This window comes from Giraffa tippelskirchi, chromosome X (genome assembly GCF_054371585.1).
Source record: "Giraffa tippelskirchi isolate mGirTip1 chromosome X, T2T-mGirTip1v1.2.pri, whole genome shotgun sequence".
Lineage (NCBI taxonomy): Eukaryota > Metazoa > Chordata > Mammalia > Artiodactyla > Giraffidae > Giraffa > Giraffa tippelskirchi.
In genome coordinates this window covers 52,391,153-52,411,956 of record NC_137289.1, presented here as the reverse complement: position 1 = coordinate 52,411,956, position 20,804 = coordinate 52,391,153, and the positions used below count along the sequence as shown (strand labels likewise).

Genomic DNA, 20,804 nt, shown 5'->3' with positions numbered 1-20,804 from the left:
GGGGTGTTCACACAGGAGTGACACCTCTTTTCTCCTGAGCTGAAAGACCTCAGGCCTTTAAAGCTCCCTTTACCTGAGGGCACCTGTACCTCTGGGCCTGGGCTGACGCAAACATCAGAAGCGCCGCACCAGCACACACAGACCTAAAGTCACCACAGAACCACCCAAACAGGCCAGGGCACATCTGAGGCCCTTCTGGGAATCTGAGCAAGGTGAGTGGGAGAGGGATGGGTGAGGTCTTGGCTGAGGTCTAACTCCATTTCGGGATGGCGGGGGGAGGGCTGCTTCACTGGACTCTGACAGAAGGGGCAGGCCCTTCTGCTTCAGCCCTAAGTTACCTGGTTAGGCCCAGGCCAGACACCTGTTTGCTCAGTGAGTACCCCAAGCAGTGTTTCCAGTTGGGAATCTTTGGGCTTTATCTCCTCCCCTATAAAAGGTTCCCCAAAAGGGAGGGACAAGGAAGGACAGGCAAAGTGCTCTGACCTGCCATGGGGACAGTCGTTGTCTTCCAGGTATGCATGTCTAGGACAGTCTGGCCCTCAGCCTAGAAGAGTCTGGTGCCTGCTGCAGGCTGGAGCAGAGAAACCAATGTCAGACCACCCTGGAGAGGGGTGTGCCTTGGGGGAGCCCTTCCACATCCTGCCCAGGAGGCTAGATTCATCCTGTCGTATAGAACTGGTGAGTTGCTGGACTCTCATCTCACTCCAGCCAGAATCCAGCTGAACCAGCATCCATCCAACTTAAAGAGTAGTCTGAAGATTCCCCCAAAATAACACCATAGAGGGAAAAGAAAAAGCCAAGGGTACATTCATTCTTGCTTTGTTCCATAGAAATTTGTCACTTTTTCTTTACAATTTTCAATTTTTTCTTCTAGTGCTTTAGAAAGGCACTCCCCCTGGAATTTTTATGAATATTTTCTGTTTAAACACTGCCTCTCTGCACACAGAAAACTGTACTTCTAATCCCATAGCACCCTCAGCCCCTTGTCATTAGGTGAGGCTACATGACTAGTTTTGGCTAATCAGCTGTCCAGAGACTTCTGTTACTTCTAGACTACAGTGACTTTAGAGAGGGAGTAGGTGAGAGATTTTAATGACACTCTCCCCTTGCCACAGTAACCAGCGACGGTCCAGGTTGTGGAGCCTCTGTCAGCTGGGGTCCATGACAGACTATAGGAATCAGAGCCCCCTCACCCCTGACCTTCACCAAAGGATGCCGGACATTCGTTGTGTGCTGGAAACTAAACCTTTACCATGTTAAGCCACTGAAGTTTGGGGATTGTTACCCCAGCATAAGCTTAGCCTAACCTGACAAACAGAGATGGCTCTCAAAGTTTAGGATGCAATAGAGTCACCTGTGAAACGTTAAAATACGTATTGTGTAACAAAAACATATTGGGTGACAGACTTATGGATTAGTGATGTTAAAACAATTATCAGATGATTTGACAAACCCTATTGAATTTTATACTTTTTAATTTTTTTAAACTTTGTTACCCAAGTACATGGAAAAACAGAAGACGCGAACAAAAGAGGAAAAATTAAAAAAAAAAATCCAGAACTATATTGCTAATCTTCTAGTGTGGCATGTCAGGAATTTTCTTCTGAAAAAAGACCATGTTTTCCTTACACTCCTTTCCAGAGCTCCATCAACTCCCCAGGGCGACAGGGCGAGAGGGTGGGGAATGCAGTCCCTGAAAGGATTTGCTTCCACGTCTGCCCGCCCCCATCCCTAGGGTCTACAAGCACCCCACCGGCAGGAATCCGGAGCGCTTACCTCTCTCCATCTTTCCCTCCACCCACCCGCCCACGTCTTCCGCAATAGGAAGCTTGCACCCACGCAGGGTTCCCGCCCACCTCCCCAGCATTCCCGTTGCCCACCATTTTCTGAATCAAAATGGATAGAAGACGTGGCGGTGGGGTGAAAACTGCAGTACTGGACCTGCTCCCAGGTCCCCCCCTCCCCACTTTCCTTTCCGGTGGTTTGCAGGTGGCTTCCACCTGCTCTGGCACTTGCAGGGAACCCAGGAGTTTGCCTCCTCCTCCTCTTTTCCTGGGCCGGAGGCTAACCTGCTTTCAAATGCAGTAGGGAGCTGGTACCCAAGCCTGACCGCCGCCCCATTCCCAGATCCCTCCCACAAGCCCACCAGTTTCTTGCCCCAAAGTCGACAGGAGCAGGGGCAGGAAAGGAGCATAGGCAATGCGGTCGTGGACCCGCATTGGTGTTCGCCCTCGCCTTTGGATAGCCTCTGCTCAAATCGCGGGCAGATGCTACTCTCTTCCTCTGGTCTAGAAGCGCGCCCGCCTACGCCTACTCCAAGGTAAGAGGGAGATGGTGCCTAGGCGGGAAAGAGGACTCAGACTACACAGTGACTGAAGTTCACGTCAGCCCTTTGTTCAGCGAGGCCATGTTAACAGTGAGTTCAGGTCCTCGATGAACTCAACAGCACTGCTGGAGCCGGGTTGTCCCTCCCCCACCCCCACCTGACAATCTTTTGTCAAGTGTATCATCTCCTTGGAATGTCTATGTGGCTCTCTCAGATTATCAGAGAGAATCAGCCCCTGAAGGTTAATCCACAGAGTCTTCTGTTTTTTCCTCCGCCTGCTCCCTGGACTTTCCACCTCCCATCCCCCGGAGGTTGACCATTTCCCTTGCATTCCTGTCCAGGCACTTGAAATAGGGTTGAGGAAATGAGGGTCCGAGTGAGAGAGATTTTTACTAGTTCTTTTTAATATTTGTCAGTTCTGTTCCTTATAGTTATCATTATCATTACTGTTATTACTATCAGCCTACATCCTGCTTGCCATTAAAAAACAGAAAAGAGCTCTCTGCTGTCATTTGGGAAGCGAGAGGTAGATTCAAGCGTGTGTGGGAATAAGTAAACAACCCAGCCACCTGTTTTCCCTGCTCAGTGATAATACAAATATGGATCCTTCAGACAGCCACGTTTTTGGGAAGTTTGAAATGGACAGAGCAGCTGAGGCTCCCCTTGTGAGGGGCCCCTGTGTGTGTGGTGGGGGGGCGGCGGTCCATGAAGTCAGCCTCTGAGGTCACATAATTTCATAATACCAACTTGGAGCTTCAGATTTTAAAAGCTGGTAGGTCACATGTTCAAGTCTTCAAGATTATGATTAACCTCCACAATTACTCTATTTCTTAGTTCCCTACCATAGCCACATCCCTATTAACCCTTTCCAATTACAACCAAAATTGCATACTACTACTTACCATCTCAGGGACAGATCTAAGTTGTGAGGCCTGAAACTTACAATTCAGAGGACGCTCTTTACGAAAAAAGATATCAAAAATATATGGGCAGTGCAGGCAATCAGGTGCCAAAGTTAATATTAATTTATAATAAATCACAAGAAATTATGAAATTTGAACAGCTGGTATATATAAAACATCTCAATTTCCACACACACCGCATTTTTATTAATTACTGCCTGGCCCACTTCTATGACTTTTTCCCTACATTTTTTTTTTATTACAAACTCTTTTGATCCTCTCTTCATATGTCTATGTAATATCATTTTTCTTAGAGAAAAATGTAAATATAATTCTATCTTTCCTTTGCATGGTTAATACATTTGTTACTATTATTATTGATAAAAATTTTAGTTTTACAACTCATTACTGGTGACAGGTGAAATTTTAGAGGTAGAACTGCTGTCTTCCTCTGTCAATTTTCTTTCTTATATGAACTTAACATTTAAGTTTTCTTGTGAATATTTTTATCTTAAATACTGTTAATAATGATGCTTACAAACCAGTTTGATGTCAGTGTCCTGAAGAGGAGCAGAATTTGCCACTCCAAAATATGCCTTTTGGGCACAAGATTATTTTAGGCTGATGATTTTTTAAGAAATCCAGACCTAGCAGAAGCTCAGAAAACTGGTAAGTTACTCTTTCCTAAGAGGTATTTACATTTGTAAGGGAAATTTCCATTTGTAAGGGTGTCTCCCTCTCAGTACCTGAAAGACAAGGATGACTAAATCTCTAGAAACTTTTATCAATGGAGAAGGCTTCAAGTTAAATTTGCATAACAACTTGATTCTTGTTTACCTCGCTTTTCCTGGTCGCCTCCCTAGACTGGCCTCCCCCATTCCTACCCCCACCAGCAGCATCCTTTGTCTTTAGCTGGAGATGGTATTTAAGGCAATGTCTTGGGCTGTTTCTGGGAGTTACTCAGTTTTGCTGGGTCTCCTCTTTATATACAGGACCTATGCGTGCATGTGTGCTCACTCAGTCATGACCAACTCTTTGCAACTGTGTCCAGCTACATGGACTGTAACCCGCCAGGCCCCTCTGTCCATGGAATATTCCAGGTAAGAACGCTGGAATGGATTACCCTTTCTTCCTCCAGGGTATCTTCCCGACCCAGGGATCAAACCCATCTCTCTTGCGTCTTCCGCATTGGCAGGCGGACTCTTGACCACTAGCGCCACCTGGGGTGTATACATGTTATTAAATGTGTTTGTTTTTCTCTTACTGCTACTGCTGCTAAGTCGCTTCAGTCGTGTCCGACTCTGTGCGACCCCATAGACGGCAGCCCACCAGGCTCCGCCGTCCCTGGGATTCTCCAGGCAAGAATACTGGAGTGGGTTGCCGTTTCCTTCTCCAGTGCATGAAAGGGAAAAGTGAAAGTGAAGTCGCTCAGTTGTCCGACTCTTAGCGACCCCATGGACTGTAGCCTACCAGGCTCCTCCGTCCATGGGATTTTCCAGGCAAGAGTACTGGAGTGGGGTGCCATTGCCTTCTCCGTTTCTCTTACTAATCTGTTCTTTATTACAGGAGGGTCTCAGTAAAGAACCTAGGAGGGTAGAGGGAAAATTATTTGTCCTCTCCCACAGTCCTCACGGTAGTAGAAATTATGAATTTTAAGGTATCTTCTTAGTCATTGTCAGTATTTCATACCATATCACCAAGAAATTAATATGAACCTGTGTGGATGTGATTGGGCAAAACCATACATGTGGTTGGTGTAGCAAAAGATCAGAAGTTCATCTTTGATAAATCATATTTTACATACTTATAGGGAAGCAGTGGGAGCCAAGACTGAAAACGTATCTTGGAATCAGGTAATAAAGTGGGAAATAGCATTAAATGCTAGCAAGTGGGTGGTGTTAAACCACCATGGTATTAATTTGAGCTGTAAAATTTATTCAAGATTCACTAAACGTATGAACAGCAATAGAGTATAGCATTAGTTCATTAGCATTAGAGTCAGATAACTCTAGGTTGAATCTTAGAGCTTCTACTTAGTACACTGTGAAATCTTACTGGTAATTAATTACACATGGAAGTGACTGAGAAAAGCATGAATAAATTATACAAGTAAACCCAAACTAAATGTAATTCCAAATCAACTTCCCCTTAATTCGATCCCAAACATGCCCACCTCCATCTCACTACCAACGTGAGAGGAGTCAAAGTAGAAAAAGACAGTATTTTTTAATTGTCAGTGTTTTTGCTTTGGTAACTTTACAAAAATATCTGAGACATTGTATGACCCCTGTATTAGTTTTCTGTTGTCATGTAACAAAATACCAAATTTAGCTGCTTGAAATAACATCCATTTCTTTGGCTCACAGTTCAGTAAGTCAGAAGTCAGGCGTGTACTGAGTTCTCTGTGCAGGATCTCATTAGGCTGAAATCAAGGTGTCAGCCAGGCTACACTCATCTGGAACTTAGAGTCCTTTTCCAGGCTTACATGGTTGTGGCAGAATTAAGTTCCTTGTGGTTGTAGGATTGAGATCCTGCTTTCTTCCTGACCATCAGCTGGGGGCCACACTTGGCTCAGACATCACCCACATTCCTTCCCACATGGCCCCTCTATCTTGAAAACCAAAAGTAGAAAATCTCCCTCACATTGAATCCTTTTCACACTTCAAGTCTTTCTGACTTAAGGAATGGCCATCTATTTAAGAACTTGTTCAGTTAAGTCAGACCCACTAAGTGATTGCCCTTTTGATTAATGCAATGATTTGGGACCTAGATGCTATCTGCAAAATCTGTTTTGCCATATAATGTGACATAATCATGGGAGCGGTAGCTCTTCATATTCATAGGTCCCATCCACAATAAATAGGAGGGAATAAGATTGAAGGTCATTGGGGACCATCTTAGAATTTTGCCTGCCATAACTCTTCTTAGATAGTGCCCATACGAATCAAGGGGCCCTCTTCAGGGTGAGTTAACCTCTACATTATGTCTATGCATTCAGAGTTTTCCATTTCATCTGTGCAACTGTATTCAGCTAATGAGCCTCCCAAACCTCACATATACATAATCATGGATTAGTTACTGCTTACAGTTTTAACAGAATTTCTAAGCTGTATTAACCAACATTGTTTTGGCTGCTAAGAATTTAACCATTTACCTAAATTGGGGGTGCTGAAGCCTTCCATCTTGGGCATGCAATGAAAGGCAGTTATGATTGTTTCGTATAACCACCAGGGTATATGTTAGGTTGAGGGTGAATAAACTGGGGGAGACACAAAGGCCAAATCACAAGGAAATGATTATCCTTTAGAGGTGTCTGGGAACTTCATCACTACTGTATCTGCTAGGTGTCCTGCATGGGGACAGTTGCTTTATATAGGCCAGTGCACAGTTCCTCGTGCCCTCTCACCAATATGTGAGGTGGGGATTATTAGCAGGTCAGTAGAAATGTGGAGAACATAATGTCCAGTGCAAACTGGAATTAATCTACCTTATTTCCTGGTTTTATCTTGCCATTCTCCTGCTCAAATGCTCTGGCCCACAGTCCATTGAACAATCTTGGATTCCCTATCCTGACCTTCATTGCTCTTCAGGATCTAGTCTGAGTCACGTAGTCTAAGCTTTATTAACCGTTTTTCCTCTGTACCATCCAAAAGAGCCCCCCCCAATCAGTGTGACCCCAACATGCCTTACCCACTCTGCTTCTGCTGTGCCATTCTTATAGAATGAATAATTCTCCAGACCTGGTACTATAAAGAAATAGGAACAGGTAATATAAAGGAAGGCACATCTCATAAAGGAAATGCTCCTTGGGATGTTTCAGGAGCATAAAAATAGATCACAGGTACAGAGAGCCATATGAGCCATACGACCATATGACCTCAAAGGTATCACACAACCATTGCTTTTTTAGAGAACCAGGTACTTTAGCTCAGGCTAGCAGAAAAGGGATTTTTTCAGAGCACTGTGGACCCATGGCTTGGATGGTAGTCAACATCGGATTTCATCACTTATCATGGCAGATAGTGAAGATCTCCTTCACTTCGAACACCTTTGATCTCTTCTTTTATCCTTTCTCATGCCTCCCTTTATGCTGTTAATATATGTTCCTTACTTTTTTTCCACACAATCTTTGGATAAATATTCTAGGACTTTTCTTCTGTCAAATTGAGCTTAGGTGGACATATCCTCCTCCCAGTGAAGTAGATCGTGTCTAGCCTTGTCCACAAAAAAGCCCCTAAGTTGACATGCACTAAAAACTCCTTACCTGAAGAACAAATACCGAAGAGAGGCATTTCTCAGTGCTGTCACAGAATGTCAAGGCCCAGAACCTGGCATTAGGCCTTGGTGAAGTGCCTCACACAGAGCAGATATAGTGCCTTGTGAAAGTAAAAGTGAAAGTCGCTCAGTCGCGTTCAACTCTTTGCGACCCTATGGACTATACAGTCCATGGAATTCTCCAGGCCAGAATACTGGAGTGGGTAGCCTTTCCCTTCTCCAGGGGATCTTCCCAACTCAGGGATCAAACCTAGGTCTCCCACATTGCAGGCGGATTCTTTACCAGGTCAGCCACAAGGGAAGCACCTTGTAGGTTAGTCTATAATCCTTTCTGCAAGCTGACAGCACTGAGAGCTTAACACATTATTGACCAGAGATTTATTAATGCCACAGGTGTGAATTTCTACAAAAATCCCTGGTCAATAACATGTTAAACAGTGGTGAACCCACAGTTCTGTGCTTCTCTGACTTGGTGAGCATCTCATATCACATGGGCTGCCAAGACCACTGGGCTTTGGCCATGCTACAGTGACCTACAAGACAGAGAAGGGATTGCTTCCTTCAGTCGCCTGCCCTATCATCTCTTTTGTGTCCTTTGCTTTGCATATTTGCTACTTTAGTTGTAACCAAACTAACACCACTTTGAACCTAGTCCAAAATGTCATTATTGTGCATCTCTGAATTGAGACCAGATTGAAAATTTATTTATACATGCTGTACAGACACAATTTTATAAATCTGCTTTTGATCTTATTTACAGATGAGAAAATAGACCTGAAAAAAGATTAAATATATTGCTAATTTCATCTAGCAAGCCAGGAAAGAGACCGGCCCTGGGACACATATCTGTGGACTTCCGGGTATCCTCACTAGGTTCCTTGATGGCTTGTATGATTCAGGAGGGACTTGCTCCCAACATTTCACCTTCTAGAAATGTTCAGAATATGCTACAGGGATATTTCCTTGGTGAAAGCTGATCACAGAGACGAGGGCTCCAGCCATGTTTACACGCAATCAGGGTGGACAGCGGAGGCCTTTTCAGGGAGCAGGAGCTGAAGGTCCCAGAAGGTGGGCAGGGCAGCCATGCAGGCCAAGGGGGAAGACTGTCAGCCCCTGCCAGCTGCTGCCATGACAACAGTCTCCAGGGGCGTGGCCTTTCTCTGGGAGCTCTGAGGAAGCCCAGGGTAGGTCTCTGGTTCAGGGATTCCTGCTCCCTGGTGAGACTGCCTTGTGTGGCAGATACAGAGTCCCCCTGACCCTTGCCTGCAGAGCCCCTCTCCAGCACAGACTCCACGGAGGTCTGGTTTCCCTTTGCAGGGCCCATCTGTCTGGAGATGGACTTGAGGAATTCAGTTCTCTCCAGCCCAGAGGTTCCCCCTGCTGCTACCGCCTCTTCATTCTTTCCTAATGACACCCATGTCAGTACTTGGATCACAAGACTTGCTGCCTGGGGCTGTAGCAGGCCCTGTCCAGCCTGGGGCTCCCAGGCCTGCCTCCCCCACCCCCGCCCTAGGGCGAATAGCCAGGTGGGAAATGCGGTGACAGGAGCCCCTCTCTTCTGCTTCTGGTCTCATCCTAACTGAACCGGGACACACACACACACACACTGCAGATGTCCAGAGAAATGAGGAAGGGACACACACACACACACACACACACACACACACACCTACAGACGCCCAGAGAAAGAAGGAAGGGACTCTGAGGAAAGGTGGGGTGGCACCTCAAGTTTCTGGGAGACACTCAGGGAGAGGGAAGGCAGGTGCAGACCTGGACTGAAGGATGTGTTAATGGGCTCTTGGCTGGGCAGGGCTTGGGCTGTCACTGGCTGGAGGGCTGTGGGGGCTGGGTGCCTTCTATCCCTCTCCATGCCTTTGTGTCCCCCTCCTTCTCCCTGAAAGGTAGGCTCAGGGGCTGTGGTAGAACAATGAACAAGGTCCCTTCCAGATCCAGGATGCTGAGTCCACACTGTCCACTAGGGTGGAGTGAGAAGGGATCTCTCTTAGGAACACCATTTGGCCTGACTGAGGGCCTTTCCAGACTGGCAACTGCTGCCTTTCCCAGAATCCAGATGAACTCGGAGCACAGAACTCTTCCCTCCTGAGTGAGCCCCAGCCTTACTCACTCTTGGCCTCTTGGACTCTCGAAAGAGTCCAAATCAACTCTAGTTTTTTGAGGTCTGGGTGACAGAGGTTGAAACAGAGGAGACAGTTACAATCTTGAATATTTGGTTCACCAAACTTATATTTAATAAATGTTCTATCCTCTGATATTTAATAAATGTTCTATCCTCTGTCCTATATAGGCTGTCAAAAAAGATACAAATGTCCCTGGGGAGATCACTGATTTATATGGGAGCATGCATATGTGCTAGGTCACTTCATTCGTGTCCGACTCTTTGCAACTCCATGGACTGTAGCCCACCAGGCTCCTCTGTCCATGGGATTCTCCAGGCAAGAATATCAGAGTGGGTTGCCATGCCCTCTTCCAGGGGATCTTCCCAACTCAGGGATTGAAGCTGCATCTCTTAAGTCTCCTGCATTGGCAGGTAGGTTCTTTACCACTGAACCACCTGGGAAGCCTTTATATGGGAGAGAGATGTCTAAACATAGTTTTAACTTGATAATAAAGTCTGATCAACTGGTGATTTAGGAACACCAGGAAAAGACATGTAACTCTGATTGGTCTGATGACTGTGAAGAAGGTACTTTAGTTGAATTTTAGTGATTAAATAGGATTTTGCTTAACAGAGAAGCAGAGAGCAGTCTAGATAGAAGGGGGCAGCAGGAGAAAGCTTGAGGCAAAGCCATGGAGGTTTGGCCTCAGAGATCTGACTGAACTAGACAGTCAAAGTCCAGCAGGAATTCAGATGACAGATGTCCATTACAGAGGCCAGTATGATCCCACAATTCCACTTCTAGTTACCAATCCTAAAGAAATTCTTACACGCACAAGGAAGCATGCACAAAAAAGGTCATCGTGCATGTTTGTAACAGCAGAGAGTTGGAAACCACCTAACTATCATTAAGGAATAAACTGTAGTATATTCACACTGCAATACATGCAGAAGTTACATATGAACTAGATACAGATTCAATGTGTGCTTTTTTTCAACCCACCAAGCAATTAACAACTCTGACACTGAGGGAGTGTCAGATCCCACATGTTAAGGGCTTATTCTCACAAGACTGTGCACTCCCACACTCCAGATGTCAACCTGTGCTTCTGACAGACCAGTTATAGATCAGAGGTTCCCATGAACTTCTGCCTCAGTGTGATACACTTGCTAGATTGGCTCGCAGAACTCAGGGAGAGGTTTACTCATGTTTTCCAGTTTATTTTAAAGAGATTAGATGAACAGTCAGGTGAGGAGGTAGGGGCAAGGTCCTGAAGGGACCTAAATGCATGAACGTCTGTTCCCAAGGAAGTGGGGTGTCCCACCCTCTCAGTATGTGGATGCATTCACCAGCCTGTGCTTACGTGCTTAGCTGTGTCCAACTCTTTGTGCCAGGCTCCTCTTTCCATGGGATTTTTCAGACAAGAATACTAGCCTCCAGGGGATGTTCCTGACCAAGGAATAAAAATAAACATCCCCTGTGTCTCCTTCATTGCAGGCGGATTCTTTACCCACTGGGCTCCTCTTGTGGCTCAGCTGGTAAAGAATCCTCCTGCAATGCGGGAGACCTGGGTTCGATTCCTGGGTTGGGAAGATCCCCTGCAGAAAGGAAAGGCTACCCACTGTAGTATTCTGGCCTGAAGAATTCCATGAACTCTATAGACCATGGGGTCTCAAAAAGTCGGACATAACTGAGTGACTTTCACTTCACTCTTTACCCACTGAGCCACTAGGGAAGCCAACTAGAAGCTCATCCACTCTTGTTCCCCTTCCCAGTGGTCCTTGGGGCTGAAAGTTCCAGTTTCTGGTGACCAGCCCCATCATGAAGCTATCTAGTGGCCACACCCCCTTAAGCATAAGCTCAAAAGGGTCTCCCTGTGAATAACAAAAGACTCCTCTATCACTCAGGCAATTCCAAAGCTTTGAAGAGCAATGTGCAAGGAACTGGGGACACAAATCAAATATATTTCTTATTATACCATAGTAGGTAACAACCTGGATAGATTTCTAAGACATGCTGGAATGAAAAAAGAACATTTTGTTGAATGAAATGTAGGGTATAATGTCATTATATAATGTCATTCAAATTCTATGAATATGTTTGTTTCCATGTGTGTGAATTGTTTCTCATGTGAACTTCTCCATATACTTTGCTTATTTTCTATTGGTGAGTGGAGATTTATATTTTTCAAAGATATCTCAAAATCTAATATATGTTTATCTCAAAATCTATACTATATGTTTTAAATATTTCATCTGTTTCTCATGTGCCAGTTGATATTCTTTGAGATTTTTCTTAACTTAAAAGATTTTGAAAGAGGTCATTCTATTAAATTTTCTGATTGCAAAAGCATTCCTGTGGTAAAAAGAGATTTCAAACTTAATAAGAATGGGGCATGAAAAGTGGGGTAGTGTTCACAACTTTTGAGTTCCAAAAAGTGAGTGCCACTAGACTCAGCAGTAAGAGAAAGTGTGAAATTTTAGGAGCAAGCAAGGCATAATGGTTAGAAGACATGATTTTTTTTTTTGGGGGGGGGGATTTAAAATACATTTATTTCCTTTGTTTTTAAATTTTATAGAAGTATAGTTGATTTACAGTGTCGTGTTAGGTTTATTTTCTATTCCTGGAAAATTACAATATATTTCTGTCACCTTCAGAGAATTTAATTGAACCAAAATTATCAAAGATGATTTAAATAACTATATTTGGTATGATAAAAAGCCATAACTCTGCCTAATTTGAGATCCTACCAACATAGTCTATTTCTACTGGAGCACTCACCATCTTCTATCCCTGATAATTTTTGTATGTATCTATTTTGTTAACTTTTAAATCCCTGAGATCAGGTTTTCTTTCTGATTATGCTTTTATTCTCTACTTCTACCACAGTGAGCAGCTCATTTTAAATGAATGCACAAATGAATGCATACATCAGTTAATAAGTATTTGTATACATATCTAGCTCTCTTCAATTTCTTTCTCTGTATGTCAAGTCTAGTTTCTCCCTGCTTTCCTCATTTCACATTTGCATTTCAAATCAATGTTAATCCAGTACCTGTGTATTTGCACTCATTCTATTTGTTTTAAAACTTTTCATGATATTTCAGTCTCCATTAGGTAATTATTTCTTTGAATAGAGGAAGGAAAGCAAAACTTAAGTTCTTTTTACACACATTTTTCTCATCTAACAAAATGCATGTCTGAAAAAATGAGGAGGCATGATTTAAGAGTCAGACAAATGTAAGTTCAAATCCAACCTCCTCCTACAGGTTGTGTGATCCTGTATAAGTCACCAAACCTTTTTGAGTTTCAGTCTCCTCATCTATAATAAGGATGAATGCTTTCCTCAAAGTGTTGTAAGGATTAAAGAAGATCTCAGAGATTGAATATCTGGCCTAAAGTAGGTTCTAGCTCATTTTGAATTTCCTTCCTCGGTTCCAAACAAAGCTAGTGCTCTTAACTCTATCTTATGGTTTTTGGGGGGACCTGTCCATTCATGTGGCCTTCAGACACAACGAGAACAATTTTATCTTCACTATAGACACTACTTTCAAGGACTGATGGAATGTCCATGTGGATGAATGCCATGGCACATGTGCAAAAAAAAAAAAGGAATATATAAAATATATGCTATATAAGATGTGACAATAAATATGTAAATGAATACATATGCACATCTTCTTAGTTGACAATATTATATAAATATATAAGGTAATATACATATATACTATATAAAAAAGCAAATTGAGAAACGGTATGTGAAGTCACTCAGTCGTGTCTGACTCTTTCTGAACCCATGGACTGTAGCCTGCAAGGCTCCTCTGTCCATGGGATTTTCCAGGCAAGAGTACTGAAGTGGGTTGCTGTTTCCCTTTCCAGGGGATAGTCCCAACCCAGGGATCGAACCCGGGTCTCCCACATTGCCGGCAGATGCTTTACTATCTGAGCCACTAGGGAACAAACTGTATAAAAGGAGATATATACACACACAACATAAGTACATGGATGTTGTAGGGGAGGAAAAATAATTTTCCCTCTAACCTTCTGGGGCCTTGGCTGAGACACCCCCTGTGTAATAAAAGATAGATTAACCTTAGAAAAACAAACAGAAATTTGATACCATATATACCTCCTGTATACAGAGAAGATAATGCAGGAAAACTGAGTAACTCCCTGAAATAGCCCAAAGGACCACCTTAAATAGCATCTTCAGCTAAAGACAAAAGAAAGATGTTTGGGGGGAGGGGCAGTTATGAGAGGCTATCAAGCGAAATACAAAACATCAAACACATTTAACAGGACTAGAATCTGAAATCCACACAGATATGTTACAGTTTCCACTGAAAACATAATTTTATTCTTTACACTCACCCCCATTTCTGTAAGAGATAATCAAAGGAAGACTAATTTGTTTGCAAAATGAGTCTAGTAAGGGAAGTCTCGTTTGTAAGGATGTCTTCCTCTTGGTACCAGGAAGAGGAGGATGACAGAAATCTCTATAAACTCATGGAGAAGGAGCAAACTTAAATAACAGCACTCTTGTTTACTGTGCTTTGTCTGATTATAAAACCATGCCCCATAGGGTTAACAGAAGCTGGCACCTTAACCAAAATCCTTGAGTGTATCTTACAGAACAGCAGATAAGGGAACAGCTTGTTAAAAAACCCTCTGCTTGTAATCTGCCTTTACTGATCAAGCATGCTTTCGATATTTTTTTTCTATTTTTTTTCCTTCTTTAATTGCATATCCTCCAAGCTTAGGTAATATATCATAAGACTTCTTAACCACTCCTACAGTCTCTGACGTAGGAGTCACTATAGTAACAGGGCTTAAGTTGTTTTCTAGGAGCTTGGAGTTGGCTCCTGTCCAGTTCAAGCTGGCTAAAACTGGTTGGGACCACCAATCCCAAAATCAAGCCTGCACAGGTGTCCAATGAAGGACCTTTTAACATCAGAGGGCCAAAAACTCCACCCTTAAATTATGATAAGCACCTCTATTTTTTCATAACATGCATCCCATGAAGAAGCAGGTAACTCAGATACACCTGCACAAAACACTAATTACCTAACCTTTCCCCTACTACCTCCAATCACCTTTCCCCATGCCTATGGCTACTCTGCTTCTTTATCCCGTAAATATCTCAAGCCTCTCAACATCGGGGAGGCAGATCTGAGACTTGTTCTCCTGTCTCCTTACATGGCTGCCTTGTGAATAAACTTGTCCTCTGCTATAAAACCTCAGCATCTTTGGCTTGCTGAACATCAAGCAAATAAGGCCGGTTCAGTAACAGTAACCACCTGTGACTGCCCCCACCCCCACCCACATCTTTTGTCTTTAGCAGAAGATAGTATTTAAGGTGATGGCTTGGGCCATTTGGGGGAGTTACTCAGTTTTCCTGGGTACCTCCTCACAGGAGGTATCCGTGTGTGCGTGCTAAGTCATTTTAGTCGTATTGACTCTTTGTGACCCCACGAACTGAACAGGAGGTATGCATGATATTAAACTTCTTCTTGTTTTTCTCCTGTTAGTCTGTCTTTTATTACAGCAGATCTCAACCACAACCTTGGAAGGGTAGAAAGAAAATTATATTTCTTCTCCTACACAGTTAAAGCCTTGTTAATATAACCAGTGTTTCTAATTGTGTCCTGTTACAAGGACAGATTCTTACTGAACCAATGTGAATAATTACATTGTCATGAAAACTACCCAGTAAGGTTCCAAATTCTGGAGGGACCAGATAGGGAGAAAAATTAATTGTTTCATCTTTGTTCATAAGGGTATACTTTGTGTGTGTTAGTCACTCAGTTGTGTCTGACTCTGCAACCCCAGTCTGTTAAGCTCCTCTGTCCATGGACTTCTCCAGGCAAGAATACTGGAGTGGGTAGCCATTCCCTTCTCCAGGGTATCTTCCCGACCCAGGGATCAAACCCACATTTCCTGCATTGCAGGTAGACTCTTTACCATCTGAGCCACCGTGGAAGCCCCAAGAGTATACTTGAACAACTATATATAAGTCATAGATAGCTTAAGAGAAAAGAAACAGAGGTTTCCTTAAATGTGGAAAACAAAACATTGAACCAAGATGTTTCAAACAAGTCATAAAAAATTCCAATCATCCTCATTAGTTGATTCAGCCCCTCATAAATTAACTCTTGTTGATCTTGTTCTTTTGTTAGCAGTTTTATGAATTCAATGTTTTCATTAGAGTTCTGTAATTCTTATCCAGTCCAGTGGTATGATGTGAAAGCTTTCAGAAATTGTAGTTCTCATAGTCCTTCCCATGAATCTGGAAGATGAAGCACTTTTGCAAAATCATCAGAATAAAACAATCAGTTCAGTTCAGTTGCTCAGTCATGCCCGACTCTTTGCGACCCCATGGACTGCAGCACGCCAGGCTTCCCTGTCCATCACCAGCTCCAGGAACTTGCTAAAACTCATGTCCGTTGAGTTGGTGATGCCATCCAACCATCTCATCCTCTGTCGTCCCCTTCTCCTGCCTTCAATCTTTCCCAGCATCAGGGTCTTTTCCAAGGAGTCAGTTTTTTGCATCAGGTGGCCAAAGTATTGGAGTTTCAGCTTCAGCATCAGTCCTTCCAATGAATATTCAGGACTGATTTCCTTTAGGATTGACTGGTTTGATCTCCTTTCTATAAATGACAAAAGGTTTAAAAATGGCCATCATTAAAGATATGATGAGAGTACATTGTAATGCAGTTGATAAGGAAATTTGGTTATTTCCATGACAGTATTTTAAGATAGTTAGAATTATGACTGATAACATTATCCTAGGATATATCAGAATTCTAGAAATTTTCATACAATTTCTGGAACACTTATACTTAACATATACAAATATAACCCAAAGAAAGTTTAAAATATCAAATAAGCCTAATTAGTTTAATAGCTCATTTTTTAAAAAGGAGAGAGAATAAATCTTTTGAAATTTTCCAGAGCAACTTTGGGAAATTCCAAAATTAATTTGATATCAAAAAGACTTCATTTATAATTTGACTTGGGGAAGTTAATAAAAAATAAAAAGGTGGACACTTGACTAAGAAGGATCACAGATCATTATGAAGCTACTTAATTATCCATCTAACCAAAGTGGAAAAAGATTTTAAAGGCAAATACTCAGAAGACTTGGTTTTAAGTAACTGGAGACCTGATGATGAATATGAAGCATAGAAAATTACTTTGGGAAGACACAAAATCTTTGTTTTTTCTAGGCAGATTAAAAGTTAAAGAAAAACCTTTCACAATCTCTTGTCAAGAGCAGACTGATAGTCTATGAAACTTTTTCCTTATACCAGACAAAAAGAGAATTAAATTTTATTTTTATATAGGTACACCATGGACTGTAGCTTGCCAGGCTCCTCTGTCCATGGAATTTTCCGGGCAAGAATACTGGCGTGGCTTGCCATTCCCTGTTTCAGGGGATCTTCCCCATTCAGGGATCGAACCCGCGTCTCATGCATTGGCATGCAGATTCTTAACCACTAGCACGACCTGGGAAGCCCAACATTATTGATACTAAGGCTTATTTTTAAATACCCTTATAATATCAATTTGATTATATTCTTTGCAGCCAAAGATGGAGAAGCTCTATACAGTCAGCAAAAACAAGGCCGGCAGCTGACTGTGGCTCAGATCATGAACTCCTTATTGCCAAATTCCGACTTAAATTGAAGAAAGTGGGGAAAACCACTAGACCATTCAGGTATGACCTAAATCAAATCCCTTATGACTACACAGTGGAAGTGAGAAATAGATTTAAGGGACTAGATCTGATAGAGTGCCTGAGTAACACTGTACAGGAGACAGGAATCAAGACCATCCCCAAGAAAAAGAAATGCAAAAAAGCAAAATGGCTGTCTGAGGAGGCCTTACAAATAGCTGTGAAAAGAAGAGAAGTGAAAAACAAAGGAGAAAAGGAAAGATATACCCATTTGAGAGTTCCAAAGAATTGCAAGGAGAGATAAGAAAGCCTTCCTCAGTGATCAATGCAAAGACATAGAGGGAAACAATAGAATGGGAAAGACTAGAGATCTCTTCAAGAAAATTAGAGATACCAAGGGAACATTTCATGCAAATGGGCTCAAGAAAGGACAGAAATGGTATGGACCTAACAGAAGCAGAAGATATTAAGAAGAGGTGGCAAGAAGACACAGAAGAACTGTACAAAAAAGATCTTCATGACCCAGAAAATCACGATGGTGTGATCACTCACACTCACCTAGAGCCAGACATCCTGCCATGTGAAGTCAAGTGGGCCTTAGGAAGCACCACTACAAACAAAGCTAGTGGAGGTGATGGAATTCCAGTTGAGCTATTTCAAATCCTAAAAGATGATGCTGTGAAAGTGCTGCACTCAATATGACAGCAAATTTGGAAAACTCAGCAGTGGCCACAGGACTACTGAAGGTCAGTCTTCATTCCAATCCCTAAGAAAGGCAATGCCAAAGAATGCTCAAACTATTGCACAATTGCACTCATCTCACATGCTAGTAAAGTAATGCTCAAAATTCTCCAAGCCGGGCTTCAGCAATACGTGAACCGTGAACTTCCAGATGTTCAAGCTGGTTTTAGAAAAGGCAGAGGAACCAGAGATCAAATTGCCAACATCCGCTGGGTCATCGAAAAAGCAAGCGAGTTCCAGAAAAACATCTATTTCTGCTTTGTTGACTATGCCAAAGCCTTTGACTGTGTGGATCACAATAAACTGTGGAAAATTCTGAAGGAGATGGGAATACCTGACCACCTGACTGCCTCTTGAGAAACCTGTATGCAGGTCAGGAAGCAACAGTTAGAACTGAACATGGAACAACAAACAGACTGGTTCCAAATAGGAAAAGGAGTACGTCAAGGCTGTATATTGTCACTCTGCTTATTTAACTTACATGCAGAGTACATCACGAGAAACGCTGGGCTGGAGGAAGCACAAGCTGGAATCAAGATTGCTGGGAGAAATATCAATAACCTCAGATATGCAGGTGACACCACCCTTTTGGCAGAAAGTGAAGAAGAACTAAAGAGCCTCTTGGTGAAAGTGAAAGAGGTGAGTGAAAAAGTTGGCTTAAAGCTCAACATTCAGAAAACTAAGATCATGGCATCTGGTCCCATCACTTCATGGCAAATAGATGGGGAAACAGTGGCTGACTATTTTGGGGGGCTCCAAAATTTCTGCAGATGGTAATTGCAGCCATGAAATTAAAAGAGGCTTACTCCTTGGAAGCAAAGTTACGACCAACCTAGACAGCATGTTAAAAAGCAGAGACATTACTTTGTCAACAAAGGTCCGTCTAGCCAAGGCTATGGTTTTTCCAGTAGTCATGTATGTATGTGAGAGTTGGACTATAAAGAAAGCTGAGTGCCGAAGAATTGATGCTTTTGAACTGTGGTGTTGGAGAAGACTCTTGAGAGTCCCTTGGACTGCAAGGAGATCCATCCAGTCCATCCTAAAGGAGATCAGTCCTGGGTGTTCATTGGAAGGACTGATGTTGAAGCTGAAACTCCAATACTTTGGCCACCTGATGCGAAGAGCTGACTCATTGGAAAAGACCCTGATGCTGGGAAAAGATTGAGGGCAAGAGGAGAAGGGGACGACAGGATGAGATGGTTGCATGGCATCACCAACTCAATGGATGTGGCTTTGGGTAGATTACGGCAGTTGGTGATGGATAGGGAGGCCTGGTGTGCTGCGGTTTATGGGGTCACAAAGAGTCGGACACGACTGAGTGAACTGAACTGAGCTAATATCAGTTTTAGCCACCTTGACTATACATGGTGAGATGCTTTTCCTTGTCAAGCAGTGTGGTTGATGGAATGAATACCTATATGAATATCATGGCACATGTAAAGAAAAATAAAGGAATAAACAATATATATGCTATATAAGACACAAATACACATATGAATGCATAAATGTATTCAGATATATATCATATAATTATATAAAGTAATACACATATGTGTTAGTCCCTCAGTCGTATCCAACTCTTTGGAACCCCATGGACTGTAGCCTGCCAGGCCCCTCTGTCCATGGGGATTCTCTGGGCAAGAATACTGGAGTAGGTTGCCATTTCCTTTTCTAATACACATATATACTATATAAAAAGTAAGTTATGAGTCTATAAAAGGAGATATATATATATACACAATATAAGTAATGCATGTCAATATTAATTATTTTCTCTACATAGAGAAACTAATTTATATCTTCTTTTATACTTTTCTACATTTGCAGATATTTTCTAGTGGAAATATGCAACTTCACATTCAGAGAAAAAGTGACAATAGTATAAGATCACTCAGTTTAAACCCTCCGCTCCCCTACACACACACATACTTATCTTGACCTGAGACAGGGAAAAAAACCACCTAACAATAGGTTGCTTCTTGTGCCATCTCACTACCCCCGCCTCCCCAGGAAGAAGCTGATAACTGTGTCGGCCCAGTGTCAGTCAGGATTGAGGTCTTCCTCCCCCATCACCCAATAGTTTCTCCTTCCCTCTTCTTGAGTGAGTGAGTGTGTTAGTCGCTCAGTGGTATCCGATTCTTTGCGACCCCATGGACTGTAGCCCGCCAGGGTCCTCTGTCCATGGAACTTCTGAAGCAAGAATACTGGAGTGGGTTGCCATTCCCTTCTCCAAAGGATCTTCCCGACCCAGGGATAGAACCGGGATCTCTTGTATCACCACAGCATAGTGACCCAGAAGGTAAAGAGTCTGCCTGCAATGCAGGAGATGCGGCTTCCATTCCTGGGTAGGGAAGATCCCCTGGAGAAGGGCGTGGCAACCCACGCCAGTATTCTTGCCTGGAGAATTTCATGGACAGAGGAGCCTGGCGGGCCCCAATCCTTGGGGTCTCAGAGTAGGACACGACTGAGCGACTTAACACACTCACTCACTCAAGGAGAAGGAAGGAGAAACTATTGGGTGATGGGAGGGAGAAGACCTCAATCCTGACAGACACTACTGACACAGCATAGCTATTTTCTACTTGCAGTTCTGACTAAGGCCACGAGATGGCGCGCTTACCTCTAGTTTCTAAACTTAAAAAGGGATATTATCTTGGCAAAGAGGTATAAAGAAAAAATTCATTTTTTACACACAGACCATGAATCAGTGAATTCAGTAGAATCTCACTCTGTTTGAAACGTGTATATTTATAGTAAAGGATAGAAGG

The 20,804-nt window shown here is 42.8% G+C and overlaps 1 long non-coding RNA gene across 2 annotated transcripts; it reads left to right on the top strand.

The window, feature by feature from the left end:
* Positions 1–1,871: 1,871 nt before the first annotated feature.
* On the top strand, positions 1,872–19,487 carry LOC145536694 (uncharacterized). 2 transcript variants are annotated; one of them, XR_014075965.1, is made up of 3 exons: positions 1,872–2,320; positions 4,221–4,328; positions 17,206–19,487. It is a non-coding gene; the product is annotated as an uncharacterized LOC145536694 (long non-coding RNA). The 2 variants fall into 2 exon arrangements; XR_014075964.1 differs by lacking the exon at positions 17,206–19,487 and adding an exon at positions 8,264–11,969 and having other exon boundaries at positions 1,894–2,320.
* The last annotated feature ends 1,317 nt before the right edge of the window (positions 19,488–20,804 follow it).